The following is a 7,758-nucleotide window of genomic DNA, read 5'->3' as shown; positions in this document are numbered from 1 at the left end:
CGGTTGGTGTCCTTTGAATGTGCGTAGGTTACATGTTAGATTGGTGCATGACTCGATCTTCTGGGAAAGAATTGCTACCATACGAGCCAAAAATAGAAAAATAACTGCAACAACTAAAAAGAAAAGAAATCTAACCGAGACGTTAGAAAAGGTTGGGAAATCCTCAACCAAAGATATGGCCGGAAACGATGAAGATAATGTGGACCTGGCTGCGATAGAGGCATCCCAACAATGAGAAAAAGTGGCACGAGATGCTGCAGAAACAACTTTTAGAGATGCACAACGTATTTATGAAGAAGAGAGGGGTCACAGACTTAATCAAAATCTGCCAGTGGGTGCAGGCCAGTTTAGAAACATAGCTCCTGATGCTGGGAGACCACTTGGTGATTACTCTAGACCGGTCTACAACCAAGGTTTGTCAAGCATTCAACCACCTCTATTTGCACGAAACAATTTCGAATTGAAGCAAGGGTTGCTTCAAACTCTGCAAAATTGTCGTGTCTTTAGAGGAAAGATAAACGAAGATCCAAACAATCATCTAATGGAGTTCGAGGAGATCATGAACACCTTTCAATATAATGGTGTTTCACAAGATGCAGTTTATCTAAGGGCATTCCCCTTCACACTGAAAGATGATGCGAAGCAGTGGCTTCAGAGATTGCCTCAAGGATCAATTCGAACATGGGAGGAGATGACCAGAAAATTTCTTGACAAATATTTCTCCTCAGTTAAAACGGGCAAGTTTAGAAGAGAGATCCATAACTTCTGCCAGAAAGATAATGAAATAGTTTTTGAATCTTGGGAGAGGTTTAAGGAGATAGTTAGAAAGTGTCAACATAGTGGTATTGAACTATGGATGCAACTCCAGGATTTTTGGGATAGGTTGACACCGGCCTCACGCAGAACATTGAGCAATGCAGCTGGAGGTCCGTTAATGAAGAAGACACCAGAGGAGATAATCACTATTCTCGATGAATTATCTGAAGATGCAAATCAGTGGCCCTCTGAAAGTGCTGAAAGAAGACGAGCGAATGGTGTTCACCCTGTTGATGCTAACACATATGTCCAGGGAGTTTTACTATACCTTGCTCTTTAGGCTTTATTAAATTTGATAAATCTTTATGTGATTCTGGTGCCTCAATTAATTTAATGCCTTTGTCTATTTACAGAAAGTTGGAGAGTGAGATTGGAGAGATAAGGTCGGTACCAATATCTTTGCAGATGGCTGACCAAACAACTCTGATACCCGAGGAGATAGTGGATGATGTTTTAGTACGTGTAGATACGTTTGTATTTCCTGTGGACTTTATTGTAGTAAATATGGAGGAGAATAAGGAGGTCCCTCTCATTTTAGGAAGACCATTCTTAGTAACGAGTAGAGCAATATTAGACATACATGATAAAAAACTCATGCTTAGAGTGGGGGAGGAGACTGTAACTTTTGAGATGAATGTAGAAACGGGGGCACAAAAGGAGAAGCCAACTGCAAGTGTTGAGTGGAAGGTAAAGAGTTCGAAAGAAAAGGCTACAACGAGTGGAAAATATAAGTGTGGGGTGTACCCCAAAAAGGCTGAGAAGAAGTTGTCTGCATGGATGTGTGCACTGGTTCGGGCGCATGGAATGGAGCCCGACTTCGACTCAGATCCCGACTAGATATTCAAGGAAGTTTCCTCTACCTTTTACTTTTTAATTATGTGTCATGGGGACATGCCACAACTTAAAGTGTGGGGTAGGGGGATAATTATATGTTGTATTCTTTATGTATGTTAGTTTTAGTTTTTGTTTTGTAAAATTGAAAAAAAAACATAATTTTTTTTAAAATTTTCGACTTTTCCCGATGATGGATATCATTCGACAGGTTTCTTGAGGGATTTAAGTAGAAAGAAAGAGACAAAAAGATTTTCTTTTGTTAGGTAGTGTAATAATTCTCCCTTGGTATTTCCTTGTGCCGCGATTCTTTTCCAAGGATTTTGTTTGAATCGGGTGTATTTAGTTTTTGTTTTTATAAGTAGGAAACCTTGTGCTATGATTTGAATTGGAAGCAATGTCTCTTGACTTTATTATGCCTTGAGAATAGTGAGTGTTTTAGTTGTAACTCTTAGGCTCAGTTTTTGACTCTTGCATAAGCACCTTAAATTGTATAAGTTTAACTTTGCTTAACTGCTTTGACTAGAGAGTCTTGATCATCCAATCTTGAGTGAGTTATGTGCCATGTGTATGTGTGTGAGAGGTTTTTGTGTTATGGTGTGCATTGTATATGATGTCTAGAACTTGTCCCGTGTATTTGCAAAGCGAAATAGTAGTTTGTTCAGTCTGGGAAGTGATATAGGCATTTCTTTGTTGAGCTAGTTATATGCTTTTACCCACCTAATTGTTATGTATCTTAGTTAACCCCATTAAGCCTGTAATCCTGTTTCTTTTGGCAACCACATTACAAGCCTTACCCATTTATTTGAATTGACCATCTACTTGAACCATTTACCTCTTGTGAGCACTTGAATTTGGTATGAACTTTGTAAAAGTTAAAGTGTGGGGTGTTGGTTGGGCTTTCGAGTGGAACTATTGAAATAAATAAAACGGTGCACTGTTTTGAAAAAGTAAGAGCCACTTGAATTGAAAAAAAATATTAATTGTACGATTGTGAAAATATTCCTTGATAGTGGTTACTTATGATATAATTATGCTTAAATAAGTTGGGAGTTAATGTATATTGATGTGAAGGTGGAGTTATGGTTTGACATAAGTGTGGGGTTTCGAACAATGAAATATATGTATTAAAGTGCTTAGAGAGGTGTAGTCACTCTTATATCTAAATGTCACGCCCCGAACTCAGGGAGCACAACCGGCGCTTAACCGAGTAAACCCAGTCGAGCAAGCCTAATTTACATTAACCTCTCATCATTACTCATGCATGATTTACCATAACATAATTAGATCTTGACTTTCATATTGAATACATTTGGCTCAATGGCCCATAAATTCTTTCTCATGATGGTTACACAACTTTATAAATAGCTGTAAATATTGTGAGCATAAATACATGACAAAACTCAAATCTTTAATTACATGACCCACAGTGTACATGGAGCTTCTATGATAATAGATACCTAAATACATAAAATGAACTAGACCCAAACACCCACTAGAACTGTAGCGGGCTCACCATAAGTTGAGTAGTGAAGAAGATCCCTATCAACGATCCATATCATCCTGTAGAAGCATACCTGCATCCATTAAAAGATGCAGCACCCCGGCAAAAGGGACGTGAGTACATGTGGAATAGTACTCGTATGTAAGGCAGTCAAAATTAGCATATGAAAATACAGTAACTCAAATAAGAGGCAAATAAAATACGTCAAGAAACTACGAAACATTCCATAGAATCACATTTCAAGTCTTATTATACTTGCATCATTCTAAACATCTTTTAGAATTAACTGAGCCATATGAACTATACATGGAATACATAATATAATATAATTGTAACAACATGTACAAACAAGGCCAATGAGAGTGCACCTTCCTCCCTTATTTTACACATATACATTTCATAGACCGTCCTTAGTGTTCACATATCATATTATACACATATGCGTCTCATAGACCGTTCACAGTATCACCTATACAATACACGTGTATGTTTCATAGACCGTTCACAGTGTTTACTTACATAATACACATGTGCGTTTCATAGACCGTTCACAGTGTTTACTTACACAATACACATGTGCGTTTCATAGACCGTTCACAGTGTTCACTTACACAATACAAATACACCTATTCAAGGGATTTTAAATACAACATGAATATGATGAATAATGGTAACAATCATAGGGCTTAGATACCCAAAACTCTACACAAAGCGTCCTTGCCGCCTTACCCCAATGTATGCGGGTGGAGGTGTATTCCACAATACCAAAACTCTACACAAAGCTGCCTTGCCACCTCACCCTAATGTATGCGGGTGGAGGTGTATTCCACAATACCAAAACTCTACACAAAGCGGCCTTGCCGCCTCACCCCAATGTATGCGGGTGGAGGTGTATTCCACAATACCAAAACTCAACACAAAGCGGCCTTGCTACCTCACCCTAATGTAGGCGGGTGGAAGTGTATCATAATACCACAATCTCTACACAAAGCGGCCCTGCCGCCTCACCCTAATATATGCGGGTGGAGGTGTATCACAATACCATAATCTCTACACAAAGCGGCCCTACTGCCTCACCCCAATATATGCGGGTGAAGGTGTATCACAATACCACAATCTCTACACAAAGCGGCTCTACCGCCTCACCTAATATATGCGGGTGGAAGTGTATCACAATACCATAATCTCTACATAAAGCGGCCCTACCGCCTCACCCCAATATATACGGGTGGAGGTGTATCACAATACCACAATCTCTACACAAAGCGGCCCTACCGCCTCACCCCAATATATGCGGGTGGAGGTGTATTGCAATACCATAATATCTACACAAAGAGACCCTGCTGCCTCACCCCAATATATGCGGATGGAGGTGTATCACAACACCACAATAACATATATAACTCAAAGCGACATAGCTTATCATTACATTTAAGGTCATAATTTCCCATATCATTGTAATACTTCATGTTCATGCTCATCATAGAGAAACACAACTCATTACATTAGCACATACATGGTAAATCAATAAGTCGATTTCAATGGCACATGAGCCCAATTTATTTTCTTAAGGTTCATCATCATTTAGCATAAGACATCTCCATTCCATCTCGTTATTCACCCCCTTAACATCTTAAGGTCATTAACTAGGTTCATGACTCTTGGATACTTAACAATCGAACTTATTTGCATACATTATTTCAGAAGCATACAACTATAGTTGAAACCATTGGGACATACAACACCTCATAATTCTCTTTTTGGCAAACGACTTCATTTCATGTTCATACCATCACTTACTTGTACTTGCCATGGGTGATCATAGGATATCAAGAACATTTAAAATATTTAGGAACACCATAGCCTCTCCTTATGAGGGTGTAGGAGCTTATAACACATTGGAAACATAAGTACAAATATGTTTATCTCATAACCTTTCACACTATATATCACTTCACAATTACTTTCAACTACTTACAATATCATTATTTTATTGGTTCCCTTTGCCATACATATTATTCTTCATTCATGGAACTGTGGTCGTATATCATATTCCGCACTTTTATTTCTTTACTTTCAAGGATTATCATTATAAACATCATCATATAGAATACTCTTGAAATACCTTTCCCCAAAAATGGCAATACACAATCTCGACTCATGAATATGTAAGAACTCAAAACATATTAGAAATACCCACCAAGCATAGCATTAGTTAGAACAACCACATTTGGACATGACTTGAGTACATAAGCTTTTGGATGATTCTATTTTCGGAGTCAATTTGGAATAGTTGAATCAAGGCTCATTTCATAATATTTCACACATCATTTGATTTCATTGGTGCTATTGGCCACAAGTATAATTTTCATTCTTGGAACGGTGTTCACACTTTATATCCTCAACTCCATTCTTTCACTTTCAAGCATCTTTATAGATTATCGACAATAAGGAATCCCTAATCATGACTTTAATACACCTATGAGAAATTAAGAGTCTTATGCATATTGACACTTCTTACACAATTTGGCATAACAACCTTTACTTGAAACACTACTTGGAGTCATTTTTATACCCAACTCATGATTTAAACACATTCCTGAAGGATAACATCATATAATAAGAGCATCTGAAACACATTTTGAACATATACCTTTCAACACAAGGCTTATTCGGAATAGTTAATTTATAATGAATAATTCGAGACTTACAAGAACCTCATGGGATTCAATTCTAGGAGAGAAGTTTAGCCAACATACCTCGCTTTGAGCTTTCCTTAAATTACTACAACGTTCTGAAAATCCTAGCAATCCCAATCCATTTTAAGACATAACAAAATTGAATACAAATTAGGAAGATATTCATGGTTTCAGATCATTCGAGCATTTCATCAAACACTAGGTGTGCAAATTTGACTACAAGGTTTTTCTACAAGATTTCTTTATTCCACAACCCAATCTTTACTTATTTGAGCTCAACAATCTTCCCACAAACCTTATTGGTGCATGCATGCACAAATAATACTCTCACACCCAAGAATCATACTCCTAATCAACCATCTTCTACCCAAATCTGAAATTGAAAACTAGGGTATGAAACCTTACCTCTTAGATGAAGAACTTGAGGGATTTCTTATTGGATTTCAAGGCTTGAGCAAGATTTGATGAACAAGGGATTAGGAATTCCTCCTCTCACCCTAGGGAACTTTCCCCTATCTGAAAATATCAGATTATCCATACAAAATATCCTTAAGATCGTTTTATAGGAACTAGGGTCGGGTTATGAAATTAGAAAAATGGACCCTCAAAAATTCGGACCGGGCTACAGACCAGGCTAGGCACGGTCTGTAGCGAGCTACAGACCTTGTGCTGCGAGGTATATAGCATGATCTACCATGCTACAGACCTTGCGCTGTGAGGTATATAGCATGGTCTACCGCGCTACATACTTTGCGCCGCGAGACATATAGCATGGTCTACCGCGCTACACACCTAGCGTCGCGAGGCATATAGCACGGTCATATTCTTCCAGCCTTTGGGAAGTTGGTCATAACTTCTTGTAGGAGTATCCAAATGACAAACGGTTTGAAGCATTAGAAACTAGACTCAAAGATATTTAATTTGATAGGTAGATAACCTTCTAAATAGTTATAGTTTGGTAGAAGCATGTATTTTAAGTAGGATATTGTGCGAATTGAGACATCTTTTTCACTTAATGTATCCAACTTGTTCCGCACGAATTCTTGCCATTCACAAAACTCTTTAGTATGTTCCAACACACCTTAAACATATATTTTTTATTTCAAAATAATGTGGTTTTATTCCATGGGTCTCATTTAGTAATCGAACACGTTATTCCCAAATATCGTTGGCACACTTTAAAATCTTAAATCATTAGAAAAATTTTACGGGGACTTACACTAAATGAATCCTTTCCGTCCCTCAACTTACATTAAAACCAATGAAAGTCCTATTTGATCTGTGACTGAATGGGCTTGATTAGTTGAGTAGTACACTATGGGAAAGTCTATGGTGCATCTTTTGTGGCATATTATTTCTGAGAGTAAGTGAATTCTTTCTATCTTGAGTTTCTAATTATTCTTAACTTATATTGTGTGTGGAACTACTCTCTATTATTGTGAGGGAACTTGATTCATGAAGGAAAGGCAATGTTGTTGACCTCTATATTAGAGTAAGTGAGTGAGTTATAAATAATACATGGTTCTTTTGAGTTAGTTCTTGAGGTGAAGATGTTACACTATTGTGCTTAGTCTATTTTAAATATTATTAGTGTAATAAGTTAGGAGAGTTGCTTAGTAAGGTTGCGCCTATAAAAAGTATGGTGTGATTGCTCGAGGACGAGCAATGGTTTAAGTGTGGGGTGTTGATGGTAGGCTATAATTTTGTGTTTTAGTCGCTTATTACATTCTAATTTACTGCACTTTAATTGAGTTTGAGCGTTAACTGCTAGTGTTTTTCACTATTTGTTTATTTTATGCCTTGTATGAGTGATTTCGTGCTATGTAGATGTTATGGAACTAATTCGAGCTAATTAGAGCTTTGAAGTCTGAGTAAAAGCCCAAAAGAATAATACGGAATCATGTTCGG

At 37.5% G+C, this 7,758-nt stretch overlaps 1 non-coding gene across 1 annotated transcript; it reads right to left on the bottom strand.

The window, feature by feature from the left end:
* Positions 1-739: 739 nt before the first annotated feature.
* Positions 740-846, bottom strand: LOC142167673 (small nucleolar RNA R71). Its single transcript, XR_012697762.1, has one exon. It is a non-coding gene; the product is annotated as a small nucleolar RNA R71 (small nucleolar RNA).
* Between the last annotated feature and the right edge of the window lie 6,912 nt (positions 847-7,758).

Source organism: Nicotiana tabacum, chromosome 12, assembly GCF_000715075.1.
Source record: "Nicotiana tabacum cultivar K326 chromosome 12, ASM71507v2, whole genome shotgun sequence".
Lineage (NCBI taxonomy): Eukaryota > Viridiplantae > Streptophyta > Magnoliopsida > Solanales > Solanaceae > Nicotiana > Nicotiana tabacum.
Note: the sequence above shows the minus strand (reverse complement) of the source record. Positions and strands in the feature narration are given on the sequence as shown.